This window comes from Canis aureus, chromosome 15 (assembly GCF_053574225.1).
Source record: "Canis aureus isolate CA01 chromosome 15, VMU_Caureus_v.1.0, whole genome shotgun sequence".
Classification (NCBI taxonomy): Eukaryota; Metazoa; Chordata; class Mammalia; order Carnivora; family Canidae; genus Canis; species Canis aureus.
Genome location: NC_135625.1, coordinates 62,959,929 through 62,976,248, shown reverse-complemented (window position 1 = coordinate 62,976,248; position 16,320 = coordinate 62,959,929). Strand labels below are relative to the sequence as shown.

The 16,320-nt window shown below is 39.2% G+C and overlaps 1 protein-coding gene across 3 annotated transcripts in view; it reads left to right on the top strand.

Moving 5' to 3' along the window:
• The window catches only part of TPK1 (thiamin pyrophosphokinase 1), a 325,016-nt gene that overhangs the window by 241,853 nt on the left and 66,843 nt on the right, over window positions 1–16,320 (top strand). The window lies entirely within an intron of this gene.

The window sequence follows — 16,320 nt, the reverse complement described above, 5'->3', positions numbered from 1 at the left end:
GTTTAGCTACACATAGGAAGGTAGCTACACATACAAACAAAATCTTACCTTCCCTTTCTTGTCTTGTTGCTGTTGAAGAATCTACAGTTAAGCAAACCGATTCTTATGCATTTCTAACCTGTCATTAACCCTGTCCTTTAGACCTCATGTTTTTCTTGGATGTCCTACATGTGTACTACCACATGCGTAAGTGTAACCTTTCTTTTTTTTTAATAAATTTATTTTTTATTGGCGTTCAATTTACCAACATACAACATACAGTGCTCATCCCGTCAAGTGCCCCCCTCAGTGCCTGCCACCTACTCACCCCCACCCCCTGCCCTCCTCCCCTCCCACCACCCCTAGTTCCTTTCCCAGAGTTAGGAGTCTTTATGTTCTGTCTCCCTTTCTGATATTTCCCACACATTTCTTCTCCCTTCCCTTATATTCCCTTTCATTATTATTTATATTCCTCAAATGAATGTGAACATATAATGTTTGTCCTTCTCCGATTGACTTACTTCACTCAGCGTAATACCCTCCAGTTCCATCCAGGTCGAAGCAAATGGTGGGTATTTGTCGTTTCTAATGGCTGAGTAATAATATTCCATTGTATACATAACCACATCTTTATCCATTCATCTTTCGATGGACACCGAGGCTCCTTCCACAGTTTGGCTTTTGTGGACATTGCTGCTAGAAACATTGGGGTGCAGGTGTCCCAGCATTTCATTGCATCTGAATCTTTGGGGTAAATCCCCGCAGTGCAATTGCTGGGTCGTAAGGCAGATCTATCTTTAACTCTTTGAGGAGCCTCCACACAGTTTTCCAGAGTGGCTGCACCAGTTCACATTCCCACCAACAGTGTAAGAGGGTTCCCTTTTCTCTGCATCCTCTCCAACATTTGTGGTTTCCTGCCTTGTTAATTTTCCCCATTCTCGCTGGTGTGAGGTGGGATCTCATTGTGGTTTTGATTTGTATTTCCCTGATGGCCAGTGATGCGGAGCATTTTCTCACGTGCATGTTGGCCATGCCTTTGTCTTCCTCTGTGAAATTTCTGTTCATGTCAAGTGTAACCTTTCTTTCATTCTAGATGATTTTCTTTCACTCTGATAAGTGGTACGGTTTATCACTTGTGCGAATTCCTCAGATAAGGACATGGTGGTTCAAGCTGTGGGCAGTGATTTGCCTAAATTCACATCGTTAGGGATGGATAAACACAAAATTTGAATTCAAGTCTGTAATGCTATTTTTCCCTGTTTCTGATTAGTAAATGAATGATTTTCTGTAAAAGGCAAGTTGATGTTAAAAAGAAATCATTAAAATGAATTTGGGATAAAGAGAAGAAAACAAGAGGAAGGAACATGTAGAGGGAAAGCAAGAAGTGGAAAGGATTGGCAAGAAGAATTTAAATTCTCTGGGATGGAGCTCTGAACTTCTTTATGCTTTGGCCTAAGAAAATACCAAATGGAAGGGCGGGGGGTGGGAGTGAATGGGTGACGGGCACTGGGGGTTATTCTGTATGTTAGTAAATTGAACACCAATAAAAAATAAATAAAAAAAAAAAGAAAATACCAAATGGAATAGCCATCCTTCTTATTTATAACACTCAAATTGAGTGTGAAATTATGCATTCATTGTTCCTTCTTTTACGTGTTTTCAAAATCTAAAAATAAATGACAGAATGAAATAATTTTATAGCACTGAGTGAAAGAGACTCAAGACTACCCCAAGTGGAATATTTTTGAAGAGAAAAATTAAGAGAAAACCATTTGAAAAGATTTTTCATCTCAGTGGAAAATAATTTATAGTAAGTGTGTACCAGTACCAAGATTTTCTGTGGGAGTCCTCTGTGAGGAGTTTTAAGTGCCAGCCTAACAAGGGAACAGCTTATGGAGCTATAAAACAACACCTGGTAATAATGCAGTTTCAGTGAGAAGGACCCTGAATTCTCACTCCATTACGGCTCTACGTGATTCTGGTCAGTTAGTGTTGTAAGTCTGGAGCGCAGGGGAGAGGTCAGTGCCAGAGATAGAAGCTTGGGAATGGCTGGCATATAGGTGTCAGGGCTCAACAACAGCTGTGCCCACTTAGGTTATAACCTTTGGTGAGCTTGTGCCACTAATATGTGAGATATTTTATATTTTTATGTGTCTTTGTTATTATTTTTAAGTATTGCTTTTGTAGTCTAGTGCTTTAAAAATGGCACTCTTAAACTGTGACATCAATAATTCCTGTTTGTTTTTTTTATTTTTTATTTTTTAATAAAATAATTTTTATTGGTGTTCAATTTACCAACATACAGAATAACACCCAGTGCTCATCCCGTCAAGTGTCCCCCTCAGTGCCCGTCACCCACTCACCCCCACCCCCTGCCCTCCTCCCCTTCCACCACCCCTAGTTCGTTTCCCAGAGTCAGGAGTCTTTATGTTCTGTCTCCCTTTCTGATATTTCCCACACATTTCTTCTCCCTTCCCTTATATTCCCTTTCACTATTATTTATATTCCCCAAATGAATGAGAACATACACTGTCTTTCTCCGATTGACTTACTTCACTCAGCATAATACCCTCCAGTTCCATCCATGTTGAAGCAAATGGTGGGTATTTGTCGTTTCTAATGGCTGAGGAATATTCCATTGTATACATAAACCATGAATGGATAAAGAAGATGTGGTTTATGTATACAATAATTCCTGTTTGATTCAAGGACAATATCTTTCCTATCTTTTTTTTTTAAGATTTATTTTATTTTTTTAAAAGATTTTATTTATTTATTCACGAGAGAGACAGAGACAGAGACAGAAGCAGGCTCCATGCAGGGAGCCTGACGTGGGACTCAATCCTGGGTCTCCAGGATCATGCCCTGGGCTGAAGGCAGACACTAAACTAGGCTGCCCTGATTTATTTATTTTAGAGAGAGAGTGCATGGTGGGGAAGGGCAGAGGGAGAGACAGTCTTAGGCAGACTGTGCACTGAGAATGGAGCCCAGTGCAGGGCTCAATCTCATGACCCCGAAATCATGACCTGAGCCAACCAGCTATGTCACCCAGGAGCCCATTATCTTTTGTATCTTAATTCTTTGATAACTGGTCACTCACTTTGAATTGAATTAAAGATATTGTTAATTTTTTTTACATAAAAAACATGCATTAGTGATCAAAGATGATAATAAGGATGGATTTTTGTCTATGTGTGCCTCCGTCTCCCCCAAGGAAGCTGTTAGTGAAAGTTTTCCACCCCCAAACTGTTTTCTCAAGTTTACAAATAGGTGAAATTACTGTATTTCATCACACTTAAGATGTCATCGATTATAAGATACATTATTATTTTATGTTCACTAAGGAAAAAATACTAATTATAATTGCAGAGATGAGGGGAAATGTACTTATTAGAACTGATAAAATATGGTAGATCAAATAGTACAGAATTTATCAAATTATATGCAGAGACATAATTTGTTTTTATACTTTGTTTACTGACTTCAATGAAGTCAGCTAGGATTCTGATAAGGGCTGTTGATTCAGCGATCACTTTGAGAAGTAAATCCATCTTATACCAGTGTTAAGTCTTCCAATCCATGAACCTGGGGTCCTTTCATTTGGATCTTTAACTTCTTTCAACAAAGTCTTGTTGTTTTGATACTACTGTAAGCTTTGTACTTCTGCTAAATTTGTTCCTATGTATTGTTTTAATCCTAATGTGATTGGAGTTCTCTTTTTAATTTCATCTTTAGGTTGTTCATTGCAAGTGTATAGTAATAGAATTGATTTTTGTTTCAACTGATCTTATATCCTATGACCTTCCTGGATTCACTTATTAGTGCTATTCGTGTTTTAGTGGATTTCTTAGGATTTTTTTTTTTATATTCAAGATCATGTCCTCTACAAGTGAAGGTAGTTTTCTTTTTAATGTGAATTCTCTTGTTTCTTTTTCTTGCCAAATTGTCCTGGCTAGAACCTTCAGTACAATTTTAAATATTCAAATAATATTGAAAGCAGCAAAAATGGACATCCTTGTCCTGTTCCTGATCTTAGATGGAAAGCATCCAGGTCTTTCACCATACATATGATGCTCGCTGTTGGTTTTTTCTAGATGTCTTTTATCAAATTGAGGAAATTCCATTCTAGTGATAGTTTGCTGAGTGCGTTTATCATGAAATAGTGTAGATTTTTCTTTTTTAAATATTTTCTATTGAGATGATCATATGCTTTTTTGTGTTTTTTTTTTTAAATTCTGTTGATTTAATGTATTACATTAATTGGATTATGGATGTTAAGGCAAATTTGCATCCTTATGACAAATCTCACCTATTCATGGTGTGCAATTCTTTTTATATATTGCTGGATTCTGTGTTCTGTTTTGTTGAGGGCTTTTGCATCCATATCCTAAGATAAATTGTTTTGTAAGGTGGTTTTGTTTTGTTTTGTGATGTCTTTGACTTGTTTTAGTATCTGAATAATATGGCTACCTACTCTTAAAGTCTAGGCATTCAAGAGGGAAACTCTGGGGAAGTCAGCCAAGGCAACAAAAGCAAGACACAAGGGAAGTAGGTCTAGCAGGCAAGATGCAGATTTGAGAAGAACAAAGCATAGAGGGAAATCTGGTTGCAGGAGATCCCTGGTGTATGTTCTGATCCAAAGACAGGTGGTACCTTGCACCTTGGCCCTCTTTTGTCTGCTTACTGCCACAAAGGAGGGGGAAGAAAAGGAGACCTACAGGGCCAGCTTGTTTCTAATGACTAAACAGCAAGGGCCTGGCTGGCCCTTCTGAGGAGCAGATATCACTGAGCATTGAAGCTAGCACAACTTTATGGGGAAGAAGTTGCATTTACACAAAAACTATATATAATATCCTATAAATGTTCTTTTAAAAATCACTTATACATGGACAGGAGAAATCTTTACCCCTTCTGTATTTAGTTAGCCATCAATGACTTTGAATGTCTGTGGCTTTGTATGATTACTTTAAAAATGTCATTAATGTTCTCATAGGCCATTTTCACCTATAAATGGAAAGTGCTAGCTATAAATTCCAGTATTGATTTGTTTTCATTAATAATTTTCCACTAAGAATCTTTTCAAACCTCAGAAATAAAAAGTTCTCTTACAAATTTATTTAAATTTAAATGTGTGATGCAGGGGGAAAGATTTATTTTTCATCATAGCCATACCTGTAATATTACATTTATATTATTTATATAACTTAGGATCATAATTGCAAATAAATATTTTCACAGAGGTTTTCCAAGGAGACTATACATTTCTATTTATAGAGTACTGAATACTTCCAAGTATTTGGTAAAACTTTAAAATGTAATAGTGATACCACTTTCATTACTCAAGGCTGTACTGAGAGATTTCTTAGGCTTTGGACTACATTATGGAACTAGCAGAATATTACTTTCTTTATTAATAGGATGTTTTAAAAAAGAATCCTATTGATACTACGTCTTGATTTTTTTAATGCATTCTTATAGTAAGTGCCAGTAGATGACAATTTCTATGATGTATGGGCTGGACTGTGTGAACACTATCTCCTTTACTTAAATTCTAGGATAATTATAGTAGAGTAATGTCAAGATGATAGTATCACAATAATGTCATCAGTTGTTGAGACCTAGGATTTTCAACTGAAATAACTAAGATATTAAAATGACTTCCAAATAAATAAAAAATAAATTAATCAAAATGACTTCCACAAACCACACAGCTTCCCAGAGCCAGAGCTGACCTAAAACTCAGGTGTCTCAACTCCTAGCACAGAACATTCTCCTCCTGATCTCCTTCACTACTAGCACTGCAGGAAATTTTGATGTTTGATAATAGATCTAAGTATATATAAAGATAGATAAACTTAAAATGTGTGATGTTTGCTAGATTAAAAAATAAGCATGTTTGTATCACTTTTCATGATGTAACTTTTCAGGTGTATCAGTTTCAAATTGCTGCAGTAACAAATTACCACCAACTGGTGGCCTGAAGCAGTGCATCTATTATCCTAGAGTTCTGGAAGCTGGAATCCCAAGTTGGTCTTAAAAAATTAAAATCAGGGTATTGAAGAGCTGTAGGGTATTAACAGATCTGCCTCCAGGAGGAAGCTCCAGTTGGAGAATCCTCCTCTCACCATTTCCAGCTTCCGGAGGCTGCCCACATTTCTCGACCGTGATTCCTTCCACTATCTTCAAGGCTAGCAGCATAGCATCATCAAATCTCTCTCTCTGACTTCTGTCATTGTTACATCTCTTCCTCCAGCTCTGACTGTATAGCTTCCTGCTTTTAAGGGATTTGTGATTACACTGAGACCATCTGAAGAATCCAGAATAACTCCATCTCAGAATTTTGATTTAATCACATCTTGCAAAACTCCTCCTGCCATATGTGATTCATTCACAGGTTCTAGGGATTACAATGTAGACATTTGGTGGTGGTGGGGCATTATTCAGCCTCCCATGTCAGGACTGTAATCTATGAATTAAATAATTTTCTTAAATAATACTTATTGAATACAATTATTAGATCATTGAATCTGTGCAGTTACCCTGAAAACTAACGTGTGAAGACTTGTTTACATTGCCAATGAGAAACTGAATTTAAAGTATTGTCGTTCATCTGGCCTCTGACAACTTGTGATAAAGACTCAAGGCAAAATAAAAACAAATTGTGTGAGCACAATTTATTTGGTGTCCACAAAGAGAACAAGGGTACCAGTTTCCACCCATCTGGTTTGTCTTCTTCAAAGATTGCTGTCAGGTTTAGCTAAGCATATATCCTGATCTGTGGAATCATGTGGAAAGTCAGGTTTACACAGGCCAGAGCCAAAAGCTCCATTCAGCTGTAGAGTTCTAAAGCAGTCTCTTATTAGACATACTCCTTTTATTTTAATCCTTTTTATACTTCTTAACTTGTTTAACTTTTGAAGCTGTACTTACATGAGAAACTGATAGCTTCTATCCAAAACAGTCAAAAGGGTCGCCTGGGTGGCCCAGTTGGTTGAGTGTCTAACTCTTGATTTTGGCTCAGGTCATAGATCTCAGGGTCATGAGATTAATCCCACATTGGGCTCTGTGCTTAGCACAGAATCTGCTTCAGATTCCCTCTCCCTCTGCCCCTCTCCCCATAAAACAAATAATAAATATTAAAAAAAAAAAAAAAAAAAAAACAGGCAACAGTCTGATGTCTGATTAAGATGGTGAAAAAACAAAAGGCAGAAAATTTGACTCTTCCTTAAGTTGCTTTTATGGCCACATATTTTTAGTCTCAGGGCTCTAAAGGTCATTAGAGACCAAGCAGGTATTAATGAATTAAAAGGACACATACTCTATCAAACTACTAGTTTGTTTATGCCACTGTCGCTGTTATTTCTACCCTTTATGCACACCCCAAACCACATGCACATACCTGTACTATGAGATATTACAAGTTTGGGCTTCCTTAGTGTGTACCTAGATTTCGTCAGTCAGGAGTAATAGGCCACAAAACTGCCACTTTTGATAAGTTCTGAATATTAGCACTGAGGAATCATTGCACAAAGTGACAATCATGGGAAACTCAAGGACCTAGCTTTGATGAAGAAGGCAAAGTTAGCGGTGATATTGAGACACAGTAGATATTATTTCTCTGGAGAGAAGAATATATTGAGGAGCAAGACTATTTTTAGACTATGTCATTGAGAAAGGTTTTCAAATATTCTATTCATAAGCAGATATTACATTTTCAGACATTTCAGGCTAGTAACAAACATATGGCCTACTACAAACTTGTATTAAATATATATTTCATTAACTCAGCTCCAGTTCTGGTTTCTGTGTAGTAGGATTTGAACCAGACATGAATGATTTTTCTTCTCTTAAGGCCTTGCCCTCCTGGATTCTGCTGAGAGCACAAGGAACCAACAATAATTTACTATATGCCATAATCATCCTGTTTTGTTTTGAGAAAACTCCCTACAACCTGACAACACACATTTATTATGGTTGATTCTAGGCATTTAAATATGAAAACAATTAACGTGCATTTGTAGGGAATATGACAAATGGGAATTTGTGAGCAGACCAATTTTTCACTGACCTGCATTCAAGAACACTATTATAACTCAGGTTGGCCTCCCCAATTTTTAAATGAGTTGATTTCCTAGTATTTATGTGGGCAGGTTGACGGATGAGAATGACTTTAGTGTAAGCTCCAGAGTCGCCTTCTTTTTCCACTCCTCCAGGTTGTACTTTTGTGCTGATTCAGATGTGCACCCCTGTGCATTCAACCGTCCGGTTAATATATTGAGACGAGAAAGCAATAACTTTTGGTCATTACATGAATTATAGAGAATATTGAGGGGTGCAGGTGAATAAACTTTTAATGTGGGAATAGATCACTGGGTGTAACTTTGTACTGGGTCCAGATAATCCTACTTTGCATTGTGCATAGCACTTTCATGTATCCCACCTCTCTTCTGTATTCTCACTGTCATACAGGTTTAACATCAACCCCCTTACCAACACAGAGTGATATTGTCCCCATTTTATAAATGAGGAAATTTGAGTCATAGGTTATTAAATGAATTGTTCAAGTTCATATTTCCTGAGTCCTCTTTGCACCTAGGTCGGATCCATCACTGGTGATTTACATAACTATTTGTAAAAGCTTTGGACAGAGTGAAATATCCTATCTCAAAATCCTTTATCTAAAAGAAAGTGGCATTTTCCTTGAACTTGGGCAGCATCAAGACAAAGGAGATAGAATTAACACCTTAGCAATGAAAATCATGTTGCAAGCCCCACCCAAGACACTCCTTTCTACTCGGCAGGACCCAGATCATACAGTAGAATCCACATAGCTTTGTAGAGCGGGTAATCCAGGTGTCATTTATGCTCTCCATGATATGATTTCTGGGGTGACTGTAAACCAAATGTCAGTCACTATGGTTCTCAGGATACTTGTAATAAAGATTCAAGGTGGGGGACACCTGGGTGGCTCAGCACTTTCTTCCGCCCAGAGTGTAATCCCTGGGTCCTGGGATCAAGTCCCACGTTGGGCTCCCTGCATGGAGCCTGCTTCTTCCGCTGCCTGTGTCTCTGCCTCTCTCTCTGAGTCTCTCATGAATAAATAAATAAAATCTTTAAAAAAAAATAAAATAAAGCTTCAAGGGGGAAAAAAGATGTATTTAGCATTCACAAAGTAGAGTAAATGGTTAAAATAGAATTTTTGAGTGTCTGCAGATTCAAGGATGAAAGAGAAAGAACAGTGATGAAAGGGCAGGATGGCTTGGTTGCAGAAGGTATAGATTGCATGCAGGTTTCTCAGCAGTGAGCTGCCATTATGTCCTCTAGATTGCTTGGAGGCCAAATTGTGAAAAAGTGGAAAATATTTGGAGAATACTAGGCTTAAATTAAAAGAAGGGGAGATCAAACTGGGGAAATATCCAGTATATAGATTAAAATAGAAGCATCCACATAAAAGGGCTTTTCTGTATAACTGTACCCCAGGTCAAGTTTGTGAAGATATTTTTACTTTTTTTTTGGTGGGGGGGAAACTCAAGGTGTACAAATTACACAGAGAGGAGGTAAGTTCTCAAGCGTAATTCTTCATCGAGGAACTACACTGAATTCTTTCCTCTTCCAGAGAAGAGAGGGTAGAGATTTTCTGGCTGTAAGATTTAGAAACAGTCAGAAAATGGGACAAATCAGTGCTTTAACCCCCTTGACAAAGCAAGTCTCTGGAGATTACTGTATAACATATAACAGTTTGTACCTTGAGTGTCCCTCAAAATGCAGCAGAAAAATATATGCTGCGGGTTATCTTGGTTAGTAACGAGGACAAAAGAGGACAGTAGGGTTTAGATTCTGACTCTAAAATGAAGGAGTTCCATGGTACTGGGAGCCCCTGCAGACTCTGCACCCGAGGATTGGTAAATGATGTCAAGACTTTTTTCAGTTTGAACACTGGCTGCTAGCACCACAGAATGGAAGAATCCAGATTATAAGTGCCAACAGCTTAGATTTTCAAGGAGACCTCCGTCTCCTCAGTTAGCTATGTGTGGGCAATTAAGAGAAGCAGTAGTCGGACCAGAATCAGGGGGTGTTTGTCGGAAAGCTGTGTCAGGGCTGACGTGGTGTTGTGTGGACCCATCTCGCAGAGGTCTCCTATGATGTGGTTCATTGTATGAAAGTGCTTTGAACACCATGGAAGAGGACATCCTGTGGCATCACCACAGTTCATAATCTCCTGCTGAAGGTGAAGCCAGGAATGGGAAATAATTACTGTCCCTCATTTACACTGAGGCAGAGTGGAAGCTCTGGCTGTATCCAATAAATTGCTCTTTGATGGAGATTCATTAGTACTATTGTTGTGTCTCAGCAGCCCTGGTGTCAACGTCACTCTTTGGCTCCCTTCTCAGTTTAATTGCAAGGTTCACTTTGGGCAAATCTCATTGGCCTTTTTCAGTCATCTGTTTTCTGGACCCATTTAGTTGCAAATTAACAACCCCTCTCTCTCAACTATCTATCCCTAAATCTGGTTTTCCTTCTGTGTGTGTGTATATGTATGTCTGTGTGTGCGTCAAAGAATGTACTTAGAAAAAAAATTACTCAAACAAGAAGGCTTTCTGATTATTTTTTTTAGCCCGCTACAACTGATAATAAACTTTGATTTTTAGCCACTTAAAAAAATATATTGGGGCACCTGGGTGGCTCACTGGTTGAGCATCTGCTTTTGGCTCAGGTCATGATTCAGGGTCCTGGGATTGAGTCCCCCATTAGGCTTCCCACGGGGAGCCTCCTTCTCCCTCTGCCTATGTCTCTGCCTCTCTCTGTGTGTCTCTCATGAATAAAAAAATAAAATCTTTAAAAAAAATAAAAAATATATTTAGAATGTATTGGTGGCAGTTTAAATGTGACATGTTAATTAAGAAAAATTTACACTTGTGGTGTTTGTAATTGACCTGCACAGACAAGGATATGGTATAGACAAGGATAAAGTTTTATTTCCTACTGCCTTGTCTGGTACATGCTAATTACTACGTGAATTACCTAAATAGGTTTCACCCCTTATAGAAGGATGGGATAGATACATTACTCACAGGGGGAAATCTGGTTTGTGCTTGGAGGACAAAGTAAGGACAGTGATTCTGGCTTTGTTCTTGTTCTGGTTCTGCTGTGATTCTAATACAGCGATGAGCCCTCCTCTCACCTGCCCCAAGTACTGAGTTCTCTTTTGTTGAAAATGAGTGACTTTGAATGAAATCATCTCAGTCTCTTTCATGTCTAGCATTGGTCCTCTTTATTCTCAGTAGCAGAATTGTACTGTTTTGTTTTTCCTCCTGAATGCCTGTGAAGAGCATTTGAGGTCCAACGCACATGCCTTCTCCCCTCCAAGGCTTGAGCCCATTTCCCAGTAATCCCAGTATGTCTTCTCCCTTTAACATCTCCCCCAGCCTCCTGCTGCTCTTAGTCGTTTCCAGTGGCCACTTAAATCATATCCTTCATGAAGCTTTCCGAACAAAATGTGATTTCTCTTTCCTTTCAATTCCAAAAATGGGCTGTGCAGCCTTTCTGCGTATTTACCTGTTAGCATCTTTCCTTGGTGCAGATTTCTTACTCCCTGCACTAGAATTCATTTGCCTCAAGGGTTTGGTGCCTGTTACCTGGGATGCCTCCTAGTAGGCTAGAATAACACCTTGTGTGTATTATGTCATTAGCATTCTTGTTTAAATTAGCACGTGCATTTTCCCCACGTGAATTCTGTCACAGAGTCAACTGCATGTTAGTGAAAGATGCTGAGGCAAGAGTTCTTTATCATAAACCTTTAAAACAATTAGGATAACAAAAGATAAGTTGAATTTTATTGGTGAAAATAGCTGTGAAGTCTGCCAGAAGTTGATGAGGCTTAAAGTAATGCCATTCAGGATGTGATTATAAGCAGAGATGGTTGCTGAGTGTAAGGGTGTGTTGGAGAGGGCCCTACCGAGGAATGGTCCAGGGACGCCTGAATCTAGAATCTCACCTTATTGGGGATTTGGAGTTTTAAAGGAACTCACTCTTCCCCTAGTTCATATCTCTTGCCCATTTCTTCACTGCTCTGAGCATGAGGCAAGGTCTGAAACATTTCATTTTTTGGTCCTCCCTCCCTCTTTTAAAGATGTATTTATTTATTTTAGAGAGAGTACACACAGGGATCTCAAGCAGACTCTGCTTAGTGCAGAGCCCAGTATAGGGTTTGATCTCGCAAGCCTGAGATCTGACCTAAGCTGAAATCAGCTTAAGCAATAGAGTCACCCAGGTGCCCCTTGTTCCCTTTTTATAGATGTTGAAGATCATATTAAACTATAATTTGAGAACGTGTTATAAAAACAAAGGGAAATGAAATTGGTTCTCTTATTGTGTGTCTATTCATGAAACTTTTAAGATTTGCTTTGCAGAAAGAGGGAGAACAAAGAATCCTAGTTCTATTTTACTGTGTCCTATGGGGTGTTCTTACAGTATTACCTAAATGTAAAAAGTGCATTCATGTTTGTTGCAATTATTTTGCATCCTTATCTTATCCACTTAACTAGGTTGTATACTTCTTTTAGTTGATGAGCCCCTTAGATTTTGTTCCCATCCTATTTAGTGAAATCCTTAACACGAGATGTTTAAATGACTTGATTTATAATAGGACTCTGGGGCAGCCCCGGTGGCCCAGCGGTTTAGTGCCGCCTTCAGCCAGGGTCATGATCCTGGAGACCTGGGATCAAGTCCCACGTTGAGCTCCCTGTGTGGAGCCTGCTTCTCCCTCTGCCTATGTCTCTGCCTCTCTCTCTCTCTCTCTCTCTCTCTCTCTATGAATGAATGAATGAATAAATAAAATCTTTTAAAAAATAATAGGACTCTGTATCAAAGTCACTCCATCCTTTTCGTATTCAGACCTTACACATTTCTCTAGCATTGTCAACTAGAAGTAACTAATGAAGTGGTTACTTAGCCCTGGAAACAAGCTTATTTATAGGTTGGTAAGAAATATGGATTCTTGGTGGGGGGAAGCAAAGAAGGAACAATGAGGAAGGAAGGAAGAGAGGGAGGGAGGGAGGAAGGGAGGGAGGGAGGGAAGATTGTATAGGTCATTTGAAGAAGCCACTGCCATTTAAAAAGGAAATAATGAGTAGGAAAATAGGCAAAAGAGAGTGAAATTGTTGGATTTCACTGAAGGAAATCCAATTTCACTCTTGAAAATGCAGAACAGTAACAGCACAGTAGGGATGGAAGCCAGATTTCTGCTTCTTAAGGTGATTAGAAAGGAGTTTTGAGTGAATTCCAAGAGCACAATGGCAGTAGACATATTAACTTTTAAAAAAGAAGTTTATCAGTGATTGAGGAAAAACTAGAGGTGTAGAGTTTTATTATCAAGGCAGCCTTTATGTCCAAGGTGTAAAAGAAATCTGTCTATGTTGAAAGTCAAAGGAATGTAGCTGCAGAGACCCAGAGAGAGGTGGGGGATGTGGGAGATAGGTGCGTACAGTGTGCGATGCCATCCCTCAGGAGGCTGGAAGGTGGAATCCAGAGTAGACGTGAAGCCTTTTAAGAGAGGTATGTTTAGCTCTACCTTGAAAACCAGGAACAAAGATCAAATGAGAGGTGTGGCACTAGGCATTAAGGTGGGAAGACACTTATGGATGAAGGCACTAACCTTAAGTGGCATGGATCTTTACCAGTACATCTGTGAAAGCATCAGTAGGTAAGCCACTGGGTATAAGATTGATTTAGAAAGTTTAAAATACCTATGAAGGAGAGGGTGTTAAGATACTAAATAACTTCTGAACAAATTTTAGACCACAGCAAGGACTAACTGTGGAAGATTCCTCAGTTATGACTTCTTCTCTAGCAGAATTCTAGAGAACAGGGGACAGTGTGGATGGGTGGGGGGGGGGTGCGGTTTGAACAAGGGCAATGGAGCCTTGGGCAGTAGCTCTGAAGTCCCCATCAGTTGTAAATTCTACCGCAAATAATCATAACTATGTGTAAGTACTAATGATTTTGATCAATCCAAAAAAATTCGCTGAAGCAGGTTAAGGGTCACTCTTCACATAATGTCTCCTTGGTGATTCAGTGTGCTTCGTAAGATCGAGAGGACACCAGTGGGATAGGTTCATAGTTATGGGGCCTGGGTGTACTTAACACCATCATCTCTTGGTGCTTCGTGCTGTCTGAAGGACTGTTACTGATTTACATTAATTCTTATGGCAATCACAAATATTTAGAGCGTCACAGTTGAAATTTTACAGTTAGCTGTGTTTTCTGTTTAATTTTACCCATGAGCATATTTTTAATGAAGAAGATAGGAATAGAAGAAGAAAATGCTAGTAGTACCTCAATAACTATTATAGTTGCACCTCAACAATCTGAAAACTCCCGTGTGGCTGGGCGGGCGGTGGGGTAGCACTGTCCTGTCAGTCAGTACAGCCAAACACATTTAAGACAAATTTGTTACCTGGAAGTCAACTGATGTATTTTGCCAACTTCATTTCTCATTAAGAAAATGCCCTTGTCTGCTTGGTCTGCTTCTGAGTCTCCTTCTATCTGCTCAATGATCTGATCACAACTAAGCAAACTAAGACTTTACTGTGCTTTCAGCCTCTCCCTGAAATGTGACCTTTAACCAGTCCATCTGGAATCTCTGATCAGCTCTAGTCTGCGGGATAGGACCCCCCCACACCCTAATCCTCAAAGGGGGTAACCTCGCCTGAAGCAATACACTCTTTGTTAGAAACTTCTTCCTTCCTCTCCACCACCTTCAGCCTGTAAAAGCCTTCCTTTCATTTGTGCAGCTCCTCTAGCTCCTTCTTACTTGCTGGGTGATATGCTTTCCCAACGCAGGAATCCTTTAAAAAGCCAGTTAGATCTTTAAATTTACACAATTGAATTTTATGGGTTTTTTATTTTAACCACACAGAAGATGTGGAAGAGGCAGTACCTAGGAGGGAATCAAAGATAATACCTGAGGTGAATCTAAAATGAAACATTTTGCCAAGTGAGTTTCTGTTTAACAGTCTGACTATAAATAAGATATGCTTGGAGAGCTACCTCAAAACAAAAGTTGTTGTTTTTTGTTTTTTTTTTTTAATTTTTTTATTTATTTACTTATGATAGAGAGAGAGAGAGAGGCAGAGACACAGGCAGAGGGAGAAGCAGGCTCCATGCATCGGGAGCCTGATATGGGATTCGATCCCGGGTCTCCAGGATCGCACCCTGGGCCAAAGGCAGGCGCCAAACCCCTGCGCCACCCAGGGATCCCAAAACAAAAGTTTAAGGAACTCTGTTCATCACTGTGATCCAATTCTGCTGTCCCTAAATCCAAGAATTTGCCGTGTGTGTGGAGTCCACCACTAGATGAAAGGCTTTCAGTCCGTAGTGAAAACCAAATAGTCTTCAGTTCACTGTTGTCAGTCATCCCTGATTCAAGGCCACTGCCCTAGAATGGGCCATTTATTGATGACCTGACCTCCATGGCTTCCATTCTCTGCATCCCATCTTCTTTTCTGGGCTTCTACAAGACAGCAGCTGCCTTTTGAAGATTTATACCCCCCAACCAGATGTGATCTTTCATTTCCCTGAATCTTCAGAGCACCTTGCATGTCGGTTTAAGCCACTCATAGCCTTGGATTGTAATATCTGTATAACTGCCTCTGCCCTTTCCCTAACTAGATCATAAATTTCTTAAAGGCAGAAACTGGGTCCTGATCATTCTTGAACCCTCTAAATCACAATTGACATCCCTTGGACATCAGTGAACCAATGTAAAGCTTGGAAGGAAGAGGTGGTGGGTTTCTAAACTCCCAAACCGCCATAGTCATAGAGAAGATGTGTCCTAGAAGTTTGGAAAGGGTTACATGAGATAGTGTACGTAAAGTGCTGGACACAGAGTATAATAAGCAATGGACATTATTATGGTGATGATTTTTATGGGTGGCCAAAATATCAATCTCAAGAGGACCCAAGAGTGGCCCATCCTAAGTGACTGTCTGTCATCCTGATATCGATAACATTCTGAAATATTGACTGTTGTAGAGCCAATGAGATATGATAGCAAAAATTCAGCTGAGAAAACAGGCCTATATCCTTAATTAAGAAAAAAAAGTGAACAGTGGAAAATCACTTCTGAGTCTTATAAATAGGAAATTGGATTTCCTAATGGGTAATTTAAAATACTTTGGGAACATAAATATACCTGGAGCACTCAAGCTATAAGTTGGTGACTCAGAGAACGAGGGCACAGAATCCTGAAATAAGCAACAGCAAATGGCCACTTAAGCTCTTAAAGAGCAAATTGCAGAAAATAAATTAATTCACTTAAATATGCATGAATCTCCTGAGTGG